Genomic DNA, 26924 nt, shown 5'->3' on the forward strand with positions numbered 1-26924 from the left:
GCAATGAAGCTTACTTGCAGAGAGCTGAGAAAGGAAGTGGCTGTCTCAGCTACAGCCACTGCTGCTATCAGCATCACCTCCATGGCCACAAGCCTTCAACCAGCCCAGCCAGGCAGTGAACCAGCGGAATGACCATCCTGCGCCCTTGACTTTGACGACTTGTTTCTGTACTCTTCCAGACCCAGGATCGCTTCCAACATGGCCACTTTGGCCAGTTCTCACTTCAACAAAAATATCAAGCAGATACATATGAACCTACCTCAAAGGAACAAAGTCCTGGCCATGTACATTTGGATTGATGGCACTGGGGAGGGACTTTGGTGTAAAACTCAGACCCCAGACAGTGAAGCAAAGAGCACCGATGAACTACTGGGATGGAATTCTGCTGACTGCAGCACTTTTCAGTCCGAAGGCTCTGACAGTGACGTGTACCTTCCTTCTGCTGCTCTGTTTCAAGGCCCCTTCCAAAAGGACCCCAACAAACTGGTTTTCTGTGAAGTTTTCAAGTATAACCCCAAGCCTGCAGAGACTGATTTGAGTCACACCTATAGATGGTGACCAACCAGAAACCCTGGTTTGGTATGGAGCAAACATATGCTCTCATGCAAACAGATGGACGCCCTTTTGAGTGGCCTTCCAATGGGTTCCCTGGGCCGCAGGGTCCATATTACTGTGGAATGGGAGCTGATAAGGCCTATGGAAGAAATATAGCAGAAGCCCATTACTGTGCTTGCCAATATGCTGGCATCAAAACTGGGTGGACAAATGCTGAAATAATGCCAGCTCAAGGGGAGTTCCAGGTAAGACCGTGTGAAGGGACTGAAAGGGGACATCACCTCTGGATTTCCTGCTTCATCCTCCATTGAATGTATGAGATTTTGAAATGATTGTAACATCTGATCCCAAGCTAATACCTGAAAACTGGAATGGAGCTGGTTGCCATACTGCCTTCAGTACCAAGGCCATGAGAGAAGAGAATGGTCTAAAGTTTATTAAAGAGAGACTAAGTAAGAGACTCAAGTATGGCACCCAAGCCCATGACTCTAAAAGGGGTCTGGATAATGCCAGTCACCTGACAGGTTTCAACGAGACATCCAACATCAACAGGTACTGCTGGTGTGGCCAAGCATGGCACCAGCATTCAAAGTCCCAGGATGGTTGATCAGGACAAGAAGGGCATCTTTGAAGATCACCGCCCCTCTGCCAATTGTGATCTTTATGCAGTGACAGAGGTGCTTATCCCTACCTGTCTCCTTAATGAGACAGGAGAAGAACCCTTTCAGTATAAAACCAAATGGACTAGACCTACAGATAAATTCTGTATCCCTCACCCCATAACCCTTTTCTCATGCCCTCTTCTACCTCACTTTTTTGCTCATGCAATTTTCCCTACTAGATGTAACTCAGGGCACAAAATACCACTTTTTTTGTGCCCACAGGTAACTCCTTGCTTTTTTGAGGGGGTGGGGGAGAGGACTAGGGTTGGGGTATGTTTTTAATCTTTTTCCCCCATCATTGATTGCTTTTTGAAGACTGAGAAATAGTATGCTAGTGGGGAAAAGGGGTTGAGGAACATAATCATTGCTTCCCTCTAATCAAGTTTGTACATCCACAGAGACTTGTGGCTTCCCCAGGGGAAATAAGTAAAAGAATAAGTATTTTGAGATGGGTGAGTTGGAGGAGAGTGGAAGATGGGTAGAAGGAGGAATTTACTGAGTTTTTTAGAAGGGAGGGAGAAGAGTATTACATTTCTATGAGACTTGTAATCTACTTTTCTTAAAAGATAAGAATTAGTAAGGGATGGTAGTCTCAGCTTACAGGAAAACAAACCCTTTGTCTTCTAGCTTTATGGGCCTCTTTTTTCTCCTAGAGGGTAAACCCTTGGCCAGAAGATAGTCCATACATAGGCTGTGTGAACCAATGGGGGTTGCTCAGCTTTAGAAAAGAGAAAAGGAATCTTGCCCATTCATCCTCCCTTCACCCAAAGCAGAGTGGTATTTTTATATTTAAATTTAAAAACAAACAAAAAAAAACCTTATGGGGTATAAGTGCATGGGGCGGGGTGGAGAGGCAGAGTAGGTAGGAAGATAGGGTCAGAAGCAGGGAGTTCTTGCTAAGCAGAAAGAACTGTGCTAGAAGGGACTGGGACACGGAAGTCCCGCTTCGGTGGGTGGCCATCTTTTCAGCTTACCCTCTCACCCATCCACATAGAGGCAGTCACAGCAGGAGGCAACAGGAACCACCTGGTGGCTGTGATTGTAACAAGCACACATTAAATGAAGTGTACATACATGCAAGGAGGGATGGAGATGGGTGAGGGTTGGTAAAAAGCATGAGTTGGCTGGTCAACTTAACTCTGTTACTGAAAAGGCAGGGTAAGGGTAAGGGTGTTTATTTTCTAGTAGGAATAGTATATCACTAAGGCAGGTCTTTTGATATAGGTATATATATATATATATATATATATAGTTAAAGAAATCTTTATAAAAGCAAAATTATTTTAGATTCTAATGTTTATCGGGTTTCTAAGTTGTAAAGTTCTTCAGAGTTGCACGCATGTCTGCCCTAGTATGCTCAAACTGTCCCCTTGCCCAAGTGTCTTTCAGTGATGAGGCTGGGATTGACAGCACTGACATTTTTGGCTTTGTACCCTGGTATCTTTTCTGAGTACCAGATCTTTCTTGGCTTTTTTGTCAAAAGATTTCTGAATAGCCTTTTCCTTTTATAATAAAAACAGAACAGAACAAAAATGCCTTTAAAAAAATAGAACTTACTTGCATAACCACAGGACTATAGGAATGCTGACATGGACATCTCCATCTTATTTTGCTCAAATTCCACAACTCAACCAAGTGTGAGTTTTGGCACAGTGCGGAAAGTCCCCCAGTTCCCTCTGAAATGTTCTCAGGGTATATATAGTCTGTATCATCTCCTCTCGCCCAGCTTTCGAAGTAGCCCAACCATCTTCTGACCACCTAATCATCAGAAATATTTCCTTCCTTGCCCAACCTGCGACCCTGCTGATATACCGTTCTGCTTATTTTAGTCTATGCATCATATGCCAACCAATGGAATTATTATGTATTTGATATAGCTGCTCTTGAATGTCTAGATATCTAACCTTATAAAATAAGGGCCCTGGGGAAAGACTTGGACTTATGAAGGAAGATGTTATCCACCCTCAGAGAAACAGAGGACAAACAAGTATAGTATACTCTTCCATAGATGCATATGAATGTATATGTCTATATATGATATGACTATAGATATCTAAGTATATATGTATGCATGTATGTATATATATGTGTATGTGTGTATAGATACATATATAAATGTATGTTTATGTGTGTGTGTATATATATATATATATATATATATAGTTATCTATATCTATCTATCTATCTATATCTGTGCTCAATTGTAGCCTTCTTGGGGAGGAAGTGGGAAAAAAAGAACAAAGTAAAAAGTACACAGCAGAGGACAAAAGAAAACTTACAAGGAAGCAAAGAAAAGATGGACAGCTCTGAACACAATGTGTAGTATTTCTTATATAGGCATTCTTTTTTTTTTCCAGGCAATTGGGGTTAAGTGACTTGCCCAGGGTCACACAGCTAGTAAGCGTCAAGTTTTCGGTCTGAGCTCAGATTTGAACTCAGGTCCTCCTGACTTCAGGGCCGGGTGCGCTCTATCCACTGCACCACCTAGCTGTCCCTATATAGACATTCTTGAAATGGAAATTTATTGCTGTATCTTTTGAATCCTTTCACGTTCTGCTATGCGCATCAATGTTTTTTTTCTTATTTTGTATTTAAGTTTTAATAGTTAGGTTTATAATGTTTCTTTTTCTTTTCTTATTGTGCATTTAAATTTTAGTATTTAAGTCTAAGATAAATTAATAGTAAACAAAATAAAGGCCCTGGAAGAAGGGGACAACTCAAATCAGGAGTAAGATCCGGGGTCTGTTTCATCGAAGGGGTCCGAGTTCTTTTAATAAAGTGTTTTGGCTCAGAGCCCTGCCTCAGCTTCCCTTTTTGGTCATCAAGGGTGATTTTTCCCCCGTGTTTCTGGCGAGCCAGCCAGGGGTGGGAGGAGGACCACCATCTCCTTTGGCTTTCCCAACTGTAAGGGACCCAAGAGATAGTGCACACTGGACGAATTCTTGTTGTTGGCTCCCCCACAGATTCAAGCCCTGGGAGATCGGACCTAGATTCTCCAAGCCTAAGGCAAGTCTCTCCAAGCTGCAGATTGGGGAGTCCACCTTTATTTCTAAATGTTTAAGTAAAGTCTCTAATTGAGTGAAAAGGGACTGTTCAAATTGTCTGAGTGTATAAGCTCCAGAGCACTTAAAGTATCCTATGGCCATGAGTTTTTGGTTTTTCTTCCCCTTTTTTTTCTCACTTTGCCAGAAACTCTGCTCAGTTTTGACAGAGTTGAGATAGATGGCTTTTTTTTCCTCTTAAAATCGCTAGGTATTTGGGGGTTTTACTGAAATTAATCCTGTTAAGGTGTAATTGTTTTTTTAAGTAAAAGGATAATTAAAAGCTTGGTCTCTGGATTTCTTCAAATATTCATAAACACCACATCAAAGGGGAAAAGGGGAAAGGGCAACACTGTTGGCAGCCATGCCTATGATTGGAGGACCAGGATACTCCAATTCCAGGAACAGAAGGAGGGGCTAGTTGTGAAGCTCTGTAACCCTTTAATAGGAGAGAAAGGTCCCTAGTAGCTTTCATGGTACTAGGACTGATTCATTCACACCAAGACCACTTTGAACAGCTCATGGTGAGAGTAGTCTTGAAAGTAAGGGTGGCCAATTTGAAAACCATGAAAAGCCATAAATGATTGAGGATACACCTCCTTGGGGATCTCTTAGTCTTATGAGCCTGGACACCAGGTGTCCAGAAGCCTCTCGTAAAGACTGAAGGGGATTGAGCCATGTGACTCTTCTGTACAGAGGCCCCTATCCCCCAAACCCTAAGAATATAGGGAACAGTTTAGGTTCACATAAGAAGTTTCCAGAGATCAACCACTTGATTCTAGTCACTGAAAGAACCTTTGGGCTCTAATTGACTGGTCCTAAAGCCTTGGAGATTGGGCCCAAAAATTAAGAATTTGAAAGCAATTGGGAAATTTGCCCTTAAACATGTAAGTGTTAGCTGTAGGAAAGATACCTATATAGGCAGAACTCAGGTGGGTAGGAGATTACTCCCTTTGACTCACTCTCAAAGAAGGTACTCTCTAGCACTTTCAGTTGGGGAGCTTCTAAGAGGGAATAGATAATGCGGGGTGTTCCTCAGGAATCTAGTCCAATCCTCTCAAGGGAAGTTCCTTCGAAGAGTGCCACTCCAGGTCGGTGATGCCTGCAGAAGAGATGGGGTTGAGCATGAGCGTTCCTACAGGATCCCCATTAGGCGGGCTTTTGACAGCCTGGGATAAGGGCAGACTCTGGGTCGGCGGGGATGACCAGAGATGGAGCTATCAAGCTGTGTGGAGTTTGGTATGAAACTACAAAGGGTTTGGAGGGTTGGTTCTGGACAAAGTATGGAGCTTTTGATTATTCTACTCTTAAAGAATTACAAAATTTCGTTGAGTAGTCTCCTATAACTAGTATGGGGCAGATGAATTATTGGTCTTGCTGGGAGGCACTCTCTAGAGACAGACAACCTTCATCTGTTTATTGAGCTTTACCAGACCTGTGCTCCACTTGCCTCTTCTACTGCTCCTGCTTTTGGCCCTTCTGAAGCTCCCCTTCCTGTAATGAAAGTTCAAGAAACTGAACAACCTGCTGCTATTTTTCCACTTATAGATAGAGTCCATCAAGAAGCAGGGGGAGGTCTTGTGTATATTAAAGAACATCATCCCTTTAGACCTTCAGACCTCTCCAATTGGAGGAAAGATACTCCTAGATTTGATGAGAATTGTGTTGGAGTTATTGATCAATTTAAGGCCATCTTTCATGGCTATAATCCAACTTGGGAGTGATGTGACAGATCTTATGGAGATTCTATTATCCCCAGGAAAAAGGGCTGGTGTTACTGAAGTCACAACCAGACAAACTGTAGGTCCAGGAGGTCAGAAAACCTGGCTGTACAAGATCCCCAGTGGGATCCTAATAAGCCTGCAGAGTTTACACAGTTACCACAGGCTAGAGATGCCTTACTTAGGGGTATGGAACTTTTTGCAGAAAGACCAGATAATTTTAGTAAATCCCAAGAGACTGTCCAAGCTTAATAGCTCCATCTCTAGTCATTCCCCCTGGAGAGGGAGTCTGCCCTTATCCCAGGCTGTCAAAAGCCCACCTAATGGAGATCCTGTAGGAATGCTCATGCTCAACCCCATCTCTTCTGCAGGCGTCACCGACCCGGAGTGGCACTCTTCGAAGGAACTTCCCTTGAGAAAATTGGACTAGATTCCCGAGGTACTGTCCCCTGAGATTTTATGACAGGTTGTGTAAAAGTGGAAAGTGTCATGCTAGATTAGATCTCCTAAACCAGTGGGATGCCAGGATTACTAATGAAGCCTCTGTTAATCAATTACTGCCTAAAATTAAGGACTACTTTCTCAAATACTGCCCAGGCTGGCATGAAAAACCCATAGGACAACTTAAGGCAATTGTGCAGTATGTTTATGAAGAGACAGCCAGTTAAAGACAAAGACAATGCTGATATGAGGAGAAGTTCAGAGAGGTCAGCGCAAGTCTCTCCAGACCCCTAACAGAGGTAGTAGGGACCACTTTTACTGCAGGAGGAGAGGGCACTGTTTTCAGAGAATGTATGATAAGAAGGCAGAACTTGGGGGGGAGGATCCCTAGGCTGCCTAGACTGGAGGGTGAGGCTCAAGGGTGATCTTGGCCTCAGAGGCAGGATTATGTTCCAAGAGGAAACATGTTCTGGTAGTCTTTAAAGCAAATTGAGGTGACTGTTGGGCACGGAGGAGTCCAGGAACAGTGACAGAGTGTATGAACAACCACCTTTCATGCATGAAGGGAGGGAAGCGTTTCTTCTAATTTCCTTGCCCCTGCTACCCCTGCCTCTGCCTCTCCCCTAACTGGACCAAGCATAGTTCTGACAATTGCAGGTGTGTCACACATTTGCCTCGTTGATACTGGAGCCACTCGTTCAGTTTTGATTAAGAAACTAAGTTTTGGCTGTACTGTTATTTAATCTATACAAATAGTGGGAATAGAGGGAACACCATGGGAGGTCCGTTTCTTATCCCCACAAGAGGTGACAGTAGGCTCCCTATCTGTATTGTGTGTTTTTAAATGGCTACCTAATGCATATGCTAATCTATTTGGAAGAGATGTTTTGTCCAAATTTAACACCATTATATCATGCCTCCTGGATAATAATTTGACTCTACAAGTGCCAGATGGTCCAATCTCTTTGTTCTCAGTATTTGCTGATGTATTTACTGATTTTAGTAGTGATGAGCTCCTCTCTCTTTTTCCTGTGGTATTAGTCCAACGTGTCTGCAATAATAGCCCATAGTAGGGATATCATCCTTCTGATATCCCGAGTTCTTTGTGGGCCACCTCTTTCACTGCTGTGGGCCTTTTGAAGTCAGCAGTCCCAGTTACTATTACTACCAGAGGAGGACAACCACCATTAGTGCCTCAGTATCCCCTAAGAAGCCATTGAAGGAATTGCTCCCATTAATTCCTTAATAGAACAAGGGACTGTGGTTTCATGCACGTCTCCCTGCAACACTCCTACACTGCCTGTTAAGAAACCTAAACCAGGCCCTGATGGCAAACATGTTTATAGGTTTGTTCAAGATTTGCGTGTCATTAATGCTTATGTTATACCAAGACATCTTGTGGTTATCTAACTCTCACATAATTGTTTCTTCTATTCCTCATGATGCCACCTGTTTTACAGTAAAAGGTCTGTGTGCTGCATTTTTTAGTATTCCTATAAGCCCCTAATCTAGGTACCTGTTCACATTTACTTGGAATGGTCATCAAATGGACGTGGACCCATTTGCCTCAAGGCTAAGTTGAGTCTCCTACTCTGTTCTCTCAAAATGTACAGCAAGATTTAGCCTCTATTGTCTTTACAGACTCACTTTTAGTCCAACATATTGATGGCCTTCTAGTAGCCTCACCTACTGCTGATATCAGCCAGATGGAGAGGCATCATCTTCTCCTCCAGCTCTACCACCTGGACACAAGGTCTTCAGGTCAAAGGTACAGTGGTGTAAGCCTCAGGTAAAACATCTTGGGTTTGTTCTATCTGCTGTCATGTGTTCTGTTTCCCCAAAATGCATAAAGGCAAAGCAACACCTGTCAGTGCCCAAGACAAAGCAGCAGGTACATGCTACTTTAGGAATGCTGGATACCGTCATCAGTGGATCCCATTATTTGGTGAAACAACTAACCTCTTGGTGCTTTGCCTAAAAAACAAATTCCAGAGCCTCTGCAACTTGAGAGCATCTCACTGCTCTAGTGAAACTTAAAAAAGCCCTGATGTCTGCTTCAGCTCTAGGACTCCCAGACGACAGAAGCCCTTTACTCTTCTGATGCATGAACGAAGCAGGGTGGCTTCAGGTGCCCTCACTCAATCGTTGGGATCCACCATGTGCCCTGTAGCTATTATTGGCTCAAGCAGCTGCTGGTGCAACACTCTGCCTTCAGGCTGTTTCAGCTACTGCCCTGTTAGTGCAGAAGGCTTCTGACCTGGAATTGGGAAATCCTTTAACCAATCAGTGTCCTCAGAGGTTGAGGTGCTGTTACTTCACCGCACCCAAGCCTTTTCTGATCAAAGGCTTGCCAGATATGAAGTGACTTTACTTGGAAGGAAAAATGTGACAATCAAGAGGTGCTCTGTACTTAACTCTGCAACACTGCTCCCCAATGGGCTAAACTCAGGTGAGCCTTTACATGACTGTCCCTCTGTTGTTGACTTGCCTGAGAAACCTCACCGTGATCTTGCTCATCAGCAAGTACTGTCCCTCTGGACAATCCAGATTAGATCCTCTATGCCGGTGCTTTTTAAACTGTGGGTCGCAACCCCATATGAAAAATCTGAAAACAGTAAAACAGTGAAAAACTTGGCAACAGTGAAAGGTTTCTGAACATGCAATGACCAAAAATTAATTAAAAATCAAATGTGTGATGAATCTAAGGTGTTTCTGGCAGCACTTGCCTGTGTTGCATCACACAACTTTCACTGGTTCTAAACACAAAGTGTGTGCACCGTGCACTGCGAATGCCTTCAGGCCATGCAACGCCAACATGGGTACCAAAATGCTAAAAGGGATTCAGTGGGAAAAGTGTAAGAAGCCCTGCAGTCTATTCTGATGGCTCCTCCTTTGTGAAGGATGGAGACAGCTTCACAGGAGCTACAGTTGTTTCTGATCACAGGGTAACACGGGTGGCCCCACTCCCTTCCAATCTCAGTGTTCTGGACACAAAACTTACTGCTCTCACTCAGATCTGCCATCTTGCTACCGGCATCGATGTCACCATACACGCTGACTCTCATTATGCCTTTGGAGCATGTCATACAATCGGGATGTTGTGGTGACAACAAGGACTTTTGACTTCCTCCAGTAAGGTTATTGCCAATTCAGACTTAATTCGGGATCTGATTTCTGCCATAAGACTGCCCAGGGCACTTGCCTACTGTTCACTGCTCTGCTCACACTCATGGAACTGATCCCGTTTCCCTTGGATGCAGCTGCCAAGTCCGCTGCTGTAGAAGGACCTGCTCTTGTTCTTTCTCTTTGAGAGTCTTCATCATTTTCAGAGCAGCCTTTGAACAACCCGGGAGCATCTCACTGGTTTCCTCTTCCTGACAATGAGGCTGACGTGAGAAATGGAAGTAGCAGGACAATGCAGAACAGGTCTCTGGGCTCTGGGTTACTCCTGAACGTAAACCACTCCTCCCCTGGAGTTTGTATCATCAGGCACATCTTCTGATTCATTCAGCTGGTCATTAGGGCACACGGCCATAACGGCTGGTTCCATTAGGTTTGGCTGGGTTGCTCCTGCTCGTACATCTTCAGACTGTCCCACCTCTCTGGCTTTTAATCAACGTGCTTTCAAGACTACAGCTTTTGGTGGCCATCCCACTGCTCATTCTCCCCTTGAGCAAACAGACTTGATAAACATGCCTAAAGTAGGACATCTAAAACACTGTTTGGTTTTAGTTGATCAATTAACTCACTGGGTAGAAGCTTTTCCTACTTCAAAAGCCACAGCTGCTTTTGTTACTCAGATGCAGCTTAAGAAAATTGTCCCCAGACAAGGCCCAGCTGCCCGTATTCAGATACAGGAACTCATTTTACTGACTGTCCTCTCTCAAGTGTATTCCAACCTTGGAGTTGCCCTAAATTCCACACTCTGTATCACCCCCAGATTTTGGGTCAGGTTGAGTGGATGAATACAGAATTGGAAAACTCTGCTCTGAAATCATTTGAAATGGCCTGATTGAAATGGTCCCTTCAGTTCCATTCCATCTCAAAAGTAGACCAAGGGGGGAATGCCAGGGTCTCCTTTTATGAAATACCTTTTGGACACCCTCCTACAAAATCAAAACTTTTTTCTTGAGGGTACACCTCACTGCTTGGAGGGGATACTTCTGTTGCCTCTTACTGTCAGGAGTTACAATAAAGACTACAGGAACTTCAGCAAACAGGAGCTGTGGTACAGTCAGGGCCAATGGACTCCTCCCTCCACTACTTTCAACCTGGTGACTACAGCAAGAATTTTCATCAGACCAGTGGAAATCGACCCTGCCTGGAAGGGACCATTTCAAGTCCTGCTGGTGACTCCAATATCCATAAAGATAGGAGATCATGGATCCACTGCTCATACATAAAATCTGCACTGTTTTCAGGTCAAGGTTATGGGGTTCTTCTGAGGCTTTTCTCAATAAGACTCTTTTAGATGTAAAGGAATCATCTTTGACCCAGTGATGGATGATTTTCATTACTTTAGCATCTATTAGTCTTGTGTATTTATATTTTACAATGGCACTAGATGGATTAAGACCCTACCATACTTTGGTTGTATTTTTAATGCTGCTACCTGATGCTTGCAATGGAGAAATTTTCCCTTTAAATAACATCTGCCCTTGTAAAGGGAAGGTTAAGGCTGCTTCCTTATTTCCTTTCCAATGGATAGAAAGTGCCTGATACTTAGTAGTCCCAACATTTTCACTGTTTTTCACCATGAACCGGGGATCGAGAAAGGCTACTCAGAGACACACTGATATACATGCCAGTGCTAACTGCAGCCTTAATGCCTCTGTTTTGTACAGGTATCTACCCCACTAACTGTAAGGCTGAAAAGGACGGAAGTCTTATTTGTGATTCTGACATAATGTGCTGGAAGCAAAATGACGGATCTCTTTTTTGTTACCCCAGAAAGTCTTCCTCCCCTGACAAGGGAACCCTGGTGACTAGTGTTACTGCTACCCATCTGTGGAGATGCAAATTTTTTCAAGGAGGAGGCAGTCTGTGCATGAGAGGCGCTAAGTTTTCTTCTTCCTCGGAATGGCCATCTCCAGACAGGCTTGCTACATCCATGCCAGTGTTCACACAAGGGCCAAATACTAGTTCTGCCTCGTGAAAGAATATGCCTGAGTAACCTCTTGGTTCAACAACAATACTTGAACAACAATCTTCCCACAACTATTGCAGACTTCACTATGATTTGGAATTTGTCTGACTCATTTGCATTATACAACCTGACTCCTAATGAGCTTGCCCATGAGAACTCAACTAGTGAATTCTTTTTTGATAATTCTGCCAATTTGACAACTGATTCTATTGCAAACAAGGGAAGCAAAAATCCTTTCTCTCTAGAATGCCTTTGTGGGAAATTGGGAAAATCTATTTCTCCCAATTTGATGTATGGATTGTTAGCATCAGTGGTGGCCGTACATTTGGGTGGCCTTGGAACTTACTGCTGTTATAGATATTTTCTAGCCTGGGATGAGCATATTCCTGACCCAGCTAAGAGCGATGTGCTCTCAAACCTGATGCGTCCTCATGCAGCTCTCCTCAAATATAATCAGACCAGTGAGAATTCTTCTGTGGAGAGTCAAGTGCACCTTGATATTCTCACCTCAGAAACTGAAAACGAAAGTCAAATGAAATGTGTTGTTCCCAGAGCCCTGAGACTAAAGGGAGCTTAGGGAACTGCTGAGGCAGTCCACATTGAAGAAACTGAGGAAAATGAAACTGCAGAGAAGCAGGAACCTCACAAGGCCCAAAAGAACTGAAGTTGTCCGGCATTATCATCCTCGTTCCATAGGACTGCTGAATGGGTTTTTCTCATTTGTCCTAGGAAATTGTGAATTTCTAAACCATAAAAAAGCTACCTTTTTATTTGGGGAAAAAAAGAGAAATTGATACTCATCTTGAGGAATCTAGTGCTGCACACAAGTTTTAAAATTCCATCAAACACATCTGTGCTCCTAGAGAAGCTGAAGGCCTCCTTTGTACTGATGTCAGACAGAGACTCGAGGGGCTTAGGGCTATTCAAAGCCTAACCAGAACGGGAGTTGGTTGGTTGTTGAAATCTGCTTCTAAGGAAAAATTTCCTTGGACCAACTCTGAGCATACTCCCAAGGCCCCGCATGCAACAGAGGATGCTTATACATCCAAGCATGAGTGGGTTTTGAATAATCTTATTACTGGAATGTGTGATCAAACAGGGTGAATACTGTGCCGTGCAAATGTGATTGAAACACACGTAATCATAAGAATTCACCTGCTTCTGGGACTAGGCGAGAGGTTCCACACCAATGGTTTTGTGTTTGTGTAGTTTGTGTACTGTTGTTTTTTTTATGTTAGTATAGATTATTATTGTAAAATACAGTTCTCTGGCTAGGGTGAATGAAGAGTTAGATTGAATGTTCATATACCCTAACTGATGTCTGCATATTTTAGTGTTAAATTGTGACAGAAGGTAGATATCACCCTTAAAATATACACTTCTATTTTAAAAAGAATTTGCTTTTTCAAAACACTGAGTCAGGTAGAATGGATAATCTTTTTCTAAATTCCATCAAGCAGACTGAACACGGGGCATGATACATACAGTTCATTCCTTGGGTTGGGAAAGTGAGAAAGATTTCATTAAAATTAATGCTACCTTGGATACCTGGGGTTCACATAATCATATTATTTCTAGTTTTATAAATTTTATGTTAATTTATAAAATTAATATGAGTATATTAATTTTAGTAGCACATTGTAAAGATGTCTAGATTTTGCAAATTCTTTTCTAGCTGTAATAGTGTCTTTAGATAGCCAATTTCATCCGTGTAATTTCAACAAGTAATATTTGAAATTCTTCAATTATTTGGGCACCAATGTACAGACATTTTTAACATTAAAGGTATATTTTCAGAATTTGTATTCTAGCTTTTGTGTGCCAAAATTATTCATCTACTCTAAATTGCAGGCATGATAACTGAATTTTGCCACATAATTTGGGTGATTGCATTGGTAAATGGGTAATTTAAAATGGAATTGGCCAATTTGTGAGCACTAATTCAGACTTGGGAAGGCACATTTCCTTCAAGGATCCCTCCGTTTTCTCATCTGTAGAATGAAGGGGTCAGGCTAGACAATCTCTCGGGCCCCTTCCATCTCTGAGAGTCTGTAATTCAGATTTCAGGTCAGGCAATGCAAAGTGTAGCCTCTGGCATCATAGTGCATACATTTTTAAATGCATCTAACTTGGGTGTTTTTTAGAAAACACATTTTATTGGACTGGACTCCATCCCGTCTCATATATTTATTTACTAGCTATGTGACCTTAGGCAAGTCACTTCACCACTCTCAGCCTCAGTTTCTTCATCTGTACTAGAAGGATAATAGTACCTATGTCACAGAGTTACAGTGATTAAAAGAGGAAGTACATGGAGCCTGATTATTTTTGGTTGTCTTTCAGGTAAGAAGATCAGTCCAACAAAAGTGTGAACTATGAGTGAACGTGGCCTAGATAGTGCTACTTAGTCAAGTAATCATAGGATGTGGACCAAGTGAAAAAAGGACTTGAAAGCCATTCCATTAAAGGGATTAATGCTGCACAGGAGTCTCTTGGTATTGGTTGAGGGAACTTGATCTCGAGCTGTGGGTCGTCAATTGGTAACCTGAATCCTGGAGTGTCTGTTTGGGCAACAGGGAGGAAAGATAACAATAGCTAGTATTTATATGGGGCATACTATGTGCCAGGCACTGAGATAGGCGCTTTACAAATATGATCTCATTTGTTACTCACAACGACCCTGGAAGGGAGGTGCTGTTATTCCCATTTTAGAGAATTTACAGAATTTAAGTGACTTGCCCAGAGTGATACAGCTAGGAGTGTCTGGGACTGGATTTGAACTCAGGTCTGTCTTGCCTCTAGGGCCAGAGTTCTACCCACTGCAACCACAAGCTGCCTCCAAAGAGAGCTGGTCTGAGTTTCCAAGATGATTCACTTGTGCCTGAGAACTGCAGACTTTGTCTAAGTCTCCTTCACCACCCCACTGTCCGGAGGAGGACCTCTTGAATTTTGGGGGGCTTTTTCATCAGCACCCCAGCAGCATTCTAGGATACCAGGAGTGTCTGTATTGGGAGCTAAGGACAAACTAAGCATACTCAAGAATATCTGTTTCATGACTCTAAGAGAAGCCCAGCAGGCAAATCAAGGTGTCACACCAGGCCTAGGAAGAATGCAAGAATACCCCATAAGAAAGAGAAGATCACGGGAGCTGAGGATCACGGACAGCTGGAAGGTCTCAGAGGTCGAGTCCAGTCAATAACATCATTGATAACAAAGCTATGGCAAGAGAAGATGTCTGGGGAAGATTGTTGAAGTTTAAATAATGGGAGGAGTAAATTTTAAAAAAGAAGGTAAAATTAATAGGATCAAGGCATTTAAAAGCAAGAAAAATCTAAACTGCTGAAGCCTCAACAGCTGCTACTTTTATGGGATCACACGATACATAAACCACAGAAGGCATCTTGGAGAAAATGTCTGTTCCAGCCTTCACATGCAATAGAGAAGAGGGCACAATTTACTCTGGCCATCAGTCAATGCCTCTAGCTCACCTTCCGCTGGTCCCCATAGCCCGGAACACTTGGCACCCGCAATGGCAATTTTGAGGGGAGGGAGGTGAATGGAAGGGGATGTTGGGCCCCAGTTGGATGAGGGCGTTTGTGATGTTCTTGGGGAAGAATGTATGGAGGTCTCCAGTGAGAGATAAGAGTTGTGGAATTTCTAGCTGAGGGGAGAATGTCAGGGCAGGGGAGAACAGGATGAGGAGAGCACAGGAAGCGGTGCCTGGTTCATTTTAGAGCTAGAAGCAGGGGTACATTCCCTCCCCACCATATCCCTCTCCGTTTGAGCTCCTTGGAGAAGTTGTGACAGGAAGAATTTTCCCTCTGTTTCCAGAGGAAACAGCAATGCCTCTACAAACCTTGAGCACAAGCGTTTTCAGGCACACAGGCTTCTGTGTGGCTAATACTATGGCAGCAAGATGGAGAGGCAGGTGATATTGAACCACACCCCACTGCTGAGTAAAAAGGATGTGATCCAGGGCTGCTCCTTGAAGATGCTAACCTCTTAACGGGGTCATTGTATGAGCCAATCTGAGGGATGCCTCTCCTAGAGGGTAAGCCGATGGAGTGCTTACCTGGGAATGGTGCTCACTCCCGGAAGGTGGCAGCTCTCCTGGGTGCTGGGAAGGCTTCTGGCTTGCTTTAACTCCCTTTGTTTACCCAATCTTTCCTTTCAAGTAAATGTTTTTTTCTCTTACAGCAATGTCATGTGATTATTTCTGGCTGGATTGGGGCAAGGATTCAGAGGGGGAAAGCGGGGCTTAGATGCTGATCGTTTTCTCTTCTCCCTCTATCCTATTTCATTTGATCTCAGCAGCTCCTGTGGGTGCCATTATCACCTCTATTCAGGTCTCTCAGATGTACTTGTCCAGCCCTAACCTCTCCTGGGACTTCCACTCTTACATCTCGGACTGAAGGTCTTGTAAACGTCTTAAACTCAGCATGCCCAAAACAGAACTATCATCTTTCCTCCGCTACCAGCCCTGGTACTGTGGAGGGCAACACCATCCTCCAAGTCCCCCAGCCTCCCAACCTAGCTGTCATCTCCCCACCCCTCCATAATCAATCCTCAATCCGTTACTAAGGCTGTTATCTCTCGCATCTGTCCCCTTCTCTCCTCCGACCGTCCCACCGCTCTGGTCCAGGCCCTCATCACCTCACACCTGGATTATTTATTGCAAGAACCCTGGGGGCGGGGGTTCTGCCAGCCTACCCTCCACTTAGCGTCTGAATGATCTTCAGCTCCTTATTGGACTCAAATACAGACTTCTCAGCGGGGCGCTCAAAGCCCTTCACAACCTGGCCCCCTCCTCCCTTTCCAGTCTTCTTACCCTCCCCCCACCCCATTTCCCTGAATTCTAGCCTCCCCCCCGTTACTCCCCACTTTTCCTTGTCTATATCAAGTGTCTACAGAGCAGTTTACACGTGGGCTCCCTAGTCAGACTGTGTGCGCCCTGAGGGCGGAGCGCTCTGCTGTTTCTTAGTATGCCCAGCGCTTAGTGTGGTGCCTAGCACACAGTAGGTGCTTAACCAATGTTCACTGACCGACTGAACCTTTCTATGAGAGGGACAGACATACACAGAGGAAGAGACGGAGAAAGGAAGAAAGAGAGAAAGAGAGAGAGAAAGAGGGAGGGAGAGAGAGAGAAAGGGAGAGAGAGAGCGCAAACGCGCAAAACCAGAGCATTTTCAAAGAGGGAGCGGAGGCTGACGGACGAGGGGACCGTGAACAATAACGTGACCCCGACATTAAGATGTTGGTGCGCTGCAGTGAGTTGCGTGGTGACGTCAACACGTAGCCGCGTCTACGCCGCCGCAGTGGGCGGGGCCGTGACCAGCGCGCTCCGTGCCCCGCCCGGCTCGCTCGCTCCCTTCCCTGCCCTGCCCCGCCCCGCCCCGCCCCGCCCCGCCCCACGCGCCGGGTCCGTCACGTCCCTTCCTGGTTCTGGACGCTACTGCTTCGCCCCTCTCCCCGACCAGGCCCCGCGGACGTGGAGCGAAGAGGCGGCAGGTGAGCGAGCGAGCCCAGCGGGGGAGAAGGGAGGCTGGGATCGCCCCGTACTCCCACCGCCCCCTTAGCCCGGACACCCCGTTAGTGGGAATCAGTCCAGCCACTCCCCGGGAGCGGCCCGGCGACGGAGGCAGCCCCGCCCCCTCGCCTCTTCGCCCTCCCCTCCCGCCCGCTTCTCACGGGGCCCCTCCCTTCCGAGCCTGCGCAGAGGAGGTGGAGCCTCCAGGCCCCGCCCTCGATCCCTCTTCTCCTTCCCGTCCCTCCCCGCTCCGCACGCAGCCCCTCCCATAGGAACCTGCGCAGATGAGGCAGAGCCTCCAGGCCCCGCCCCCTCGCCCCCTTGCTGTGAGGCTGCTAGAGCCTGGGGTAGGTGGGTACTAAAAACCAGGGGGGATGGGGCGGGATAGCAGAGGATGAGATGGATTGGGATGGCAAGGGATGGGATGGGATGGCAGAGAATGGGATGGGATGGCAGCGGATGGGGTGGATGGAATGGAATGGCAGGGGATGAAACGGGATAGGAGAGGATGGGATGGGCTGGGGTGAGACCTGGGGAAGATGCCAGAAAACCTCTGGCCTTGGGGCTAGGAAGCATCTGGGAGCAGGTACTAGCTTCGGACTTTGCCTTACTCTCTGGGTGTGACCTTGGGCCAGTCCCCAGCCTCCCTGGTCCTCCCTGGCCTGGGCTCCACCAGCTCCAAGGTCTCTAAGCCAGCACGTTTTTTTTAAAATGGGGCTGGGGGCTTCCTCTCCCAGCACAGATTGGCTTCTGCATTCCAATTCAGAGTCTCAGTGAGTTGGCCGCGGCATGAGGGGTGCTCAGTGAGGGCTTCTAACCCTGTTTCTGACCCCAGATGTGTGAGCTCAGTGAGACCATCAGGGTCACCCTGTGGTAGGATAGATGAATGAGTGCTGGATCTGGAGGGAGGAAAGAAAACCTGGACGGATCCTAGCCCTGCCACTTGATGGCTGTGTGACCTCGTCCAAAACACTTGATCAGGTGCCTCAATTTCCCCATCTGACGGAGAAGGAAGCTGCACTGCAGGACCTCTGGGTCCAAGTTTTTGGTCCTGTAGTTACAGGCCATAAGGACAAATGGCAGTTTTCCGTGTTGCCTGGAGAACCTAATTAGTAATCTGTGTCCTTGTTGATTCTCCCTTAGTAGACTTCCTAAGCTCCTTGAGGGACTGGTGCTGTTTTGTTTTAGACTTTGTACCCGTGTGCCTGGCATATCAATCTTGCTGGTGGACTGACCCAGGGCAGTTCTCATACATATCTTGGTGATGCCCTTGCCGACCCTCTAGGATTGTAAAGTCTAGTCACCTATCTGCATTCTGGTATGGAATTTACCATGCACATGCACATCTTTGAAATGACAGGGAACACCCCCCCCCCAACAGGGATGATAATACTGATAGTCTCTGCCTGATAGGATTTTTGTGAAGATCCGATGAGCTAAGATATATAAAGGACTTTGCAAACTTCAAAGTGCTATTTAAATATTACCAATTTTTATGGGGAGAGGAATGAGGTAGGGAGTGAAGTCTGGGAGTTGAGGTCTGATGGGAAGAAGGCTGTCAGGTGGGGTGGTATATGAATGTCTGAAGGCCTTTGGGCTAAGGCTTGGAGATTTGGAAGGGAAGTTACGATTTGGGGACCTGGTAGCTTACAGAGTTGGGGAAGGCTGATTCGAGCATATATGCTTGTCAGGGGAAGGAGGCTTTAGGATTTTCCAGGGACTGGGAAAGCAATTGTCTAACCTAAGGTTTTGGAGGTCCTTTTTCGAGGTGACCATAAGGTTTGGAAGCTTAATCTGGAAGCCTGATCCAGCCTGGGCCAGGTTTGTTGACGAGCAGTTTCAGGGAAGTTGCCTTCTTGAGGAGTCCTGGCTGGTGTGCTGGCTTTTTCCAGAACAGGTTTGACAGGGCTTGTTCCTTCTGCATTCTTTGTCCCATTGGGCTTCTTTGGTTACCAGACTTCTGATCTCGAGAAATTTTATTGCTTTACTGTACTCTGGTCTCCTTAACTAACCAGAGGAGTGAGTCAGACCCTTGAACAGCGTAGCTGGAATTCCTTGTAAGCCACACTCCTGTTCTGCTGATACATACCACCAACATTAGTTTGGCCTGGGGAATCTGGATAGATTTGGTGTGGAATCCTGCTCCATGATGGGTAACCAGGTGCATCCTCCTCAGCCCTTAGAGTCTGTTTTCTCAGTATTCATGGGGTTAATGATACTTTTTGAGCTACCTAGAAGGGTTGTTGTGAGGGTCAAAAGAGGTAATGTGTGTGTGTGTGTATAAGTAATATATAACTTATATAATATATTATATATGTATATTATGTATATATATAATATGTGTATATATACACTTTCAGTTCTGTTGAATTCAGTGAATATTAAGTGCCTACTATGTGCCAGGTTCTGTGCTAAACATTGGGGATACAAGAAAAAGAGAGTCCCTGCCCTCAAGGAGCTTGTAATCTAATGAGGGAAGACCATGGGCAGAGGGACATACACACATGTATTATTTTGAAAACCTTAAAGAGCTCTGTAAATGCCAATGATTTTGATTGGGAGCTGGAAGGGACCTCAGAGGTTATCAGTCTAGCACCCTCATGTTATAGCGAAGGGCCTTTGTCCGAGGGTGCCCAGGTCACCTCCAGTGGGGGAGGTTTACCTCATCTAATTTTGTCATTTTAGAGATGGAGACACTGAGGCCCAGAGAAGTTTAAGAAGCTTTGACAAGACCCCCACAGCCATGAGGAGCTCTGATATTTAGTCAGTGTTCAGGTTTATCCCTGTTGTGGATTCCTGGCTCCATTGCTCTTCTCTGTAGAGGTCAGTCTTCACTCCCTATGAAGCCTTTGGGTCCTAGCATTGGAAGGGATTCCAGTGATTGACTTTGGCCTGCCTACATTTTATAGATGAGGGAACCGAGGCCAACAGAGGTCAAGGGACCTGCCCGCTAGCGAGGGAAAGGAGCATTTATATTGTGCCGAGGGCTTTATAATTCTTATCTCATTTCGTCCTCACAACAACTGCTCTTGTTATAGCCATTCTACAGTTGAGGAGATTGTAAGGCAGAGAGAGGCAGACAGGGCTCCAATGACTTGCTCAGGGTCACAGTTAGAATGGGCACGTGGTGGCACCTACCTGCCTCCAGGCCTCGAGGCCGGAGACAGGGCTTCATGTTCCAGGAGCTGCACATAGGCCGGTCTTGTGGGATCCCCTTGGGGAATAAGGCGAAAGAAGGAGCCGGATTATGAAGAGCTGTGCATGCTAAACAGAGGAGTTTCTATTTGAAGGTAATAGGGAGCCATTTGAAACCCTTGAGCTGGGAAGTTACGCGGTCAGATCTGTGCTTTAAAAAATCTTCCTGGCAGCTGAGTGGAGAGGATGGTTTGGGAGAGAGCCATGGTAGGGAGATCTATTGGAAGGTTAGTACTGTAGGGAGTTCAGGTGATGAGGCCTGGCTGAGTAGAGAGGAAGAGACCTTTACAAGGCAGAAATGACAAGAACTGGGGCGAGGAGTGACTGGAGGATGGTGGTCCTTCCGATAGTGATAGGGAAGGTCAGAAGTGGGGAGGATTTGAGTTCTGTTTGAGACTTGTTGGGACATCCAGGTCGAAATGTCCACTAGTTGGTTCATGATGCAGTCCTGGAGTTCTGGAGACAGATTCGGACGCTGCCTATCTCCTGATCAGGGAGTCTTCTGCATGGAGATGAAACCCGGTCATGAAACCCATGACCGTTGATGGTGTCAACGAGAGGTAGACAGATAGACAAACAGAGCCAGGGAGAGACCGACACAGACCAAAGAGCCCCGGGGAATTTGGCACTGTGGGTGTGATAGAGATGAGACCAGGCCTAGGAGACAGAGAAGGAAAGGCCCAGGGGCTTTAGAATTGTAAGTGGGGAGTGAGGAGGCCAAAGGAATAGTGGTATATTGTTAGAGACCAGCCCAGAGGGCAGAGTTCTTCATTCAGCCATTCCTTCAGTTAATTTATCAGATCTTTATTGAATTTTTATCTCTTGTGTGTGCTAGGAACTTGGGGCAGTTACAAAAGAAGTGTGACACCTTAAAATATAGTCTCCCCAGACAGAAAAGAAGCATGAGATGGGGCACAAAGGAAGTCCAGTCCAATCTTGAAGGGTATGGATGGGAGGAGCCTAGGCTGTTCACACAAGTCCAAGATGGGACCCCATCCAGCCCTTTGTGTTGGAAGGAGGTGGTGTTAGGTCAAATGAAAGGAAGTGTGACTTCCTATAGCAGGGCATAAAGGCCTGTGAGAGTAATTAGTATGCAAAGTGAAGTTATCCTAATGGCTCCACGGCTTTACGTATAAAATGCTGTTTTTCCTTAAAAATTAAAAAACAACCAGCCCTGAAATATATAATTGCAAATAGTTTCTTGAGGAAGATCTCTATTTTCCTGAGTAGCACTAAATAGATAACACTGTACCAGATGCCTTTTATTTTTCTTCCAGCAATAGAAATTGGATCGTTTAATTGAGACTTTCCCCCTGCCTGCAACAAACAAATATTAATTAAGGGGCAGTATGGGGTGGTGGGTTGGAGTCACGAACACCTGGGTTTAAATCCTACCGCAGACCATTACTAGCTATATGACTTTGGGCAGCTCACTTAATATCTGTCTACCTCAGTTGCCTCTGTAAAATGGGGGAGGGGTTGGGCCAGTGGCCTCTAATGTCCCTTCCAGCTTTAACCCTATGACCTAAAATGCGTCCTGTATTCAAAGCCCTATTCTGTTTGGGTGAGACAAAGTAAAAATACGAAAACCTCTGTCCTCAATGAGCTTACTTTTTGTTAGGGGTAGGGGGAAAGGAGGGAGAATGACATGAATACAGATAATGGCTCTTTATGTTCCACCTTAAGATTTGTAAGGTGTTTTGCATATATAATTTCTTTTGATCCTTATAAGAGCCCTATAGGGCTGATGCTGTAGGTTTTATTATTCCCATTTTACAGAAGAGGAAACAGAGGCAGAGTGGGTAAGTGACTTACTCAGGGCCATACAAGCTAGTTTGCCACCAAGGCAGGATTTAAATCCCAGTCTCTCCTGACTTCAAGTCTGTTGCTCTGCAGTATACCGTACTGCTTTGGAGACAGCAGAGGAGATCTCCAAAGTGTTGTAGGGAAATGTGAGGAGGGGAGAGAACGCCATGGTAAGGAGGGAATTCCCTGTTTCTTAAGGCAGTCTATTCCACTTTAGACAGCTCTAATTGTTAGCATGTTTTACCTGACATCAACACTGAATTTGGATTGGCTTCCTTCTAAGATGGCGGCTACAAGGGAACTTGTGACCCCTGGCGATTCGGCGGCGGGAAATGGGCAGCGGAGTCATCTAGGCATCCCCGAAGCGGTGTTTGTGGAAGATGTTGACGCGTTTATGAAACAGCCTGGAAATGAGTCTGTGGATATCGTCCTCAAGAAGTTGGATGAGCAGTACCAGAAGTATAAGTTTATGGAACTTAACCTTGCCCAGAAGAAAAGGAGGCTGAAAAGTCAGATTCCTGAAATCCGACAGACATTACACATTTTAAAATATATGCAGAAGAAAAAAGAATCTCCAAAGCCCCTGGAGACCAGATTCCTGTTGGCTGATAACCTTTACTGCAAAGCTTCCGTTCCTCCTACGGACAAGGTCTGTCTGTGGTTGGGCGCCAACGTCATGCTGGAGTACGACATTGATGAAGCCCAGGTGCTGCTGGAGAAGAACCACTCCATGGCCACCAGCAACCTGGAGTCTCTCGAGGAAGACCTGGACTTTCTGCGTGACCAGTTCACCACCACGGAAGTCAACATGGCCCGGGTGTACAACTGGGATGTCAAGAGAAGAAACAGGGATGAGCCCCCCAAAGCCACAGTGGCTTAGTGGGCCTCACTTAGTCCTGGGGCTCAGCTCTCCCACCAGGCTTGGCCTTGGGAAGTCTGAATTTTGACTTGGGAATGATTGCTCTTTAAACAAAAAGGACATGAAAATTGAAGGCTATGATGAGCACACATTATTTATAAAGATAAAATTTAGTCTCATTTATATGTAATGAAATTGGATTATAATTGATCAACCAAGGACATGCAGGATTTGGACTCGATTATCTCCATGCTTCCAGCTCTGACATTCCAGATCTTTGACCAGATTAACGCTGAAATTTGCCTCCAGCAAAGCTGCATGGGTGAAACTGGCCCCTGGACACCCAAGAGGACCTTACTCTTCTGTATTTATGATTGTCTACCTTTGACATTTAGAGAGAGGGAAAACGTACAGTTCCTGTTTTACAAACCTGTTGTTCTTTGTTAAACCAGTCTATTGTAAGTTTAGTGGTTCTCAAGTTTATTTTTTTCTCTCATGTAAATTTGGTTAAGTACTGCTCAGTCTGAATGTTTTGCCCTCTTTTGTGACATGATTTATCTGCCTTTGTAACTAAGAAGTGGAATATATTTGAACAGCAACAAGGCTTGTTGAGGCTGCACATTCTTTGCCCATCTTCTTTCCAGAGTTTCTTGTTAATTAAAAAGAAAACTGAATGGTTATTGCTTCTATGTAGTAATTAAGTAATACAGTGAACATCTCTTGGCTTAAGCTATGGTGAATAGCCTAACAGTTCACTAGAGCATCTTAAGAGGAAAAACAAATTTCGATGTTAATCTCTTTAAAAGGAAGGATGCATAGAAGCTGTCCTGAATTAAAAGATGAAACTGCATAGGATTATAAAACAGCTGTAGTGAAACAAGTAGTCTGTGCCTCTGCTGCTGAGTGATGCAGTGTCTGCTAGAAATAGAAATGTATTCTTCTGCTTTCAAGTAGTAAATGGTGCATCTGTAAAGGTTGTGTGCTTTTGTTTCATAATATTAAAACAGTGAAATTAAACTTGTGGCGAAACACTTTTTAAAATGTCCCCCCAAACCCACCCCACTGAATTGGCCTCTTTGTAACTTCCAGGAATTGCTAATAGTTCTTCTCTCTGGGCCAAGGAGATGGAAGCAGGCTTATCCTTCTCCCCACAAATACCCAACAACGCCCCAGACCTTTTCATCTCCAGCCTAGACATTCCTGGTTCCTTCAGCCAATCCTCTCCTGGCGGCCCTTCTCTGTGTCCTCTGGCTGATCAACGTCCTTCCCAAAATGGGGTCCCTGACACTGAGCTCTCCAGATTTGGGCTGATGAGGGCCAAGGCCAGTGGGGCCCCTTACCTCTGTCATAGGAGTGTGAGGCATGTACAGAGACTCCTCCCCAGGCTGGGATGGTAAATGTTTAACAACTGACTGGGGGTGGGGAGGGGTGGGGAGCTTGTGGGATACACTTTTAGTCTACATCATTAAAATTTTCTCCACCTCCTTAAGTCCAGAGAGGCAACAGAACAATTTGTGGTGTTTGCCCATTTCCAAGATGCTCCTACTGAGAGCAGCCTGGGGAGGTAAGCATTGTCAATCAAGTCTTTATTAAGCACCTGCTATGCGTCAGGCAGTGTGCTACTGCTAGGGAAACGGGAGCAAAGAATGAAATCACCCCTCCTTCTGAGGAGCTTACGCTCTAATGAGCAGCTGACAAAGCCGTAAGAGAATTCTGTAAAACGTAAGTCGTCAATAAAAACAAAGTTATTAAATACAAGGTAGTTTGGGAGGAGGGCATTAACAGTTGGTAGGATCAGGGAAGATTTCATGCAGAACATGGTGCCTGAGCTTGTTCTTGAGAGGTACTCTCCGAGGCAAAGGTCAGGAGGGTGGGTAAACAGGGCAAGGGAAGAGGGCAGGCCACTTCCAAGAGCTAGTGCATTGAGATCTGGAGGGAAAAAAAGCTTGGGGAACAGATGCGTGAGCCCAAGAAATATCACTGAGGCATGTGGAAGGGACTCAGACAAGGCATGGAGATGAGAGATGGACAGTCATGTGAGGAACAAAGAAAAGGCCTGGATGGGATCTCTGAGTACGGGAGCGTCCTGGGACTGGAAAGTGAGGTGGGGCCGGCAGCATCGGAAGCTAAGCAGAGGAGTTCATGTTCTCTCAGTTAGTTGAGTATGGGCGTCGTGTAGTCGGACCTGCTGTGAAGGAGACTAGCCGGCTGTGTTGAGTGAGACAGGACTGCAGTGGAGAGCCTTGAGAGCCTTGGGAGTCCAGGAGACCCAGCTGGGGCAGTGGTGGAGGGGAGAGGCGATAAGCGCCTGAGCTAAGGTGGGAGCCAGTGGGACGGTAGGGATGGCAGGGATTGTGGGTGGAAGGCGGGTAAGGAGTCCCAAGATAATGCTGAGGAGACGGGAAGGATTCCGGGGCCTTTGACAGAAATAGGGAAGGTTGGAGGGGGAGGGGACAGGTGTAGGGGAGAAAGATCCATAGTTCACTGGGAAGGAGGAGTTTAAGATATCTCCAGGGCATCTAACTTGAAACATCTGACTTGGAACTAAAGCTCAGGGGAGAAGCCTCTCACCACTGAATGGCAGGAGAGACTTTTCTGCTGAAGGGTGATTGGGCTAAAAGATCCAGTTTCAAGAATCCTTTTCAGAGAGGTAGGCAAAAGAGAGAAGAAGGCCCTGAAGTCTGGAGATAAAGGTGAGGGAAGGACTAAGGTCTGGGAGCCCAGAGACGTCAGAGAGCCCCAGGAAGACATGGGAGGGAAGAAGGTTGGCCGGGCCTTGCCCAGTGCACTGAGGATGAACAGGTCTTCATCCCAAGAGGACAGAGCTCAGATAGTGTTTGAAAATGGCAGGGCTTGGGGGCAGCTAGGTGGCACAGTGGGTAGAGCATCGGCCCTGAAGTCAGGAGGACCTGAGTTCAAATCCGGCCTCAGACCAAACACTTGACCCTGGGCAAGTCACTTAACCTCAATTACCTTACCAAAAAAAAAAAAAAAGAAAAAGAAAATGGTAGGGCTTCAGACAAAAGTCACCCTCAGTTATCTGTATAGCTTAATGGACAAATGCCACAAATATGGCTTGAGTTAATGGTTCTGTTGATAATATTGCAGATTGAATGTAAAAGTCGATCCTGGTTGCATTTCCCCCCAGAGAGCCAGCTGTTAACCATTTACCACCACTGCCTGGAAGAAGGGTGCTCTGCCTATGATGGAGGGAGGCACTGAGGGTGGGAGACCCAGCTTAACTACTATTGACTGAATTCTGTTGACAGACACGTCCAAGAATTGTAGAGGGGAAAGGCTCTATCCTTGGCCTCCAGGAGGCTGTTCCATCTCAGTTATTAGTCACCAGTCCTTCCCCCGGGGGGTGGACCCTGAAGACTACTCACTCTTTGGGATGGTTACCAGTCAGCTAGCATTGATTAAGGGCCTGCTGTGTGCCGGGCACTGTGCTAAGCACAAACAGAAATAGTCCCTGTCCTCAGGGAGTTCACGGTCTAATTGGGGGGAGACACATGCAAACAACTCTGTCCAAACAAGATACAGACGGGATAAATTCGGAACCGTTTCAGAGGAGGGCCCTAAGGTTAAGCAGGACTGGGAAAGGCTTTGTGCCACAGGTAGGATTTTAGTTGAACCAGAAGGGGGGCCAGTGAACCCTAGAGGCAGATGAGGGGAGAGAGACAGCCAATGAAAACGCCTGGCCTGAGATGGTGTGTCTTAATGTGAGGAACAAGAATTAGCCACGAAGATGTCGTGGACTTAGAGCCCTGTCGTCTCACCCTCCCCTATCCTGGCCTCCCAGGTCACGCCAGGCACATCTTATTTTTCCTCTTCAGTTGTTGGCATATACTTTATCATACCTACTAGAGTGGAAACCTATTGAGGGTACCCTCTCAGTTTCACTTACCTCTTTATCTTAGTAGCTTCTTCAGTGCCTAGCATGGTGCTGTATGCATTATAGAGAATGTTTT

The 26924-nt window shown here is 45.7% G+C and overlaps 1 protein-coding gene and 2 pseudogenes across 7 annotated transcripts in view; all 3 read left to right on the forward strand.

Annotated features, from left to right (window-relative positions):
- The first annotated feature begins 195 nt into the window (after window positions 1-195).
- LOC114050540 lies at window positions 196-17142 on the forward strand (annotated as a pseudogene).
- LOC114050523 (anoctamin-10) overlaps window positions 16985-26924 on the forward strand; it is a 224438-nt gene continuing 214498 nt past the window's right edge. For 6 of the 7 annotated variants that reach the window (XR_003570019.1, XM_027872296.1, XM_027872297.1 and 3 more), the window contains exon 1: window positions 16985-17074. The gene's annotated coding sequence lies outside the window, so the exon portion shown is untranslated. Of the gene's footprint in view, window positions 17075-17419; window positions 17441-26924 lie in introns of those variants that run through there. The other variant, XM_027872295.1, reaches the window with a different exon arrangement.
- Window positions 16992-23970, forward strand: LOC114050524 (annotated as a pseudogene).

The sequence above is a fragment of the Vombatus ursinus genome, unplaced genomic scaffold (assembly GCF_900497805.2).
Source record: "Vombatus ursinus unplaced genomic scaffold, bare-nosed wombat genome assembly UNPS02014799.1, whole genome shotgun sequence".
Lineage (NCBI taxonomy): Eukaryota > Metazoa > Chordata > Mammalia > Diprotodontia > Vombatidae > Vombatus > Vombatus ursinus.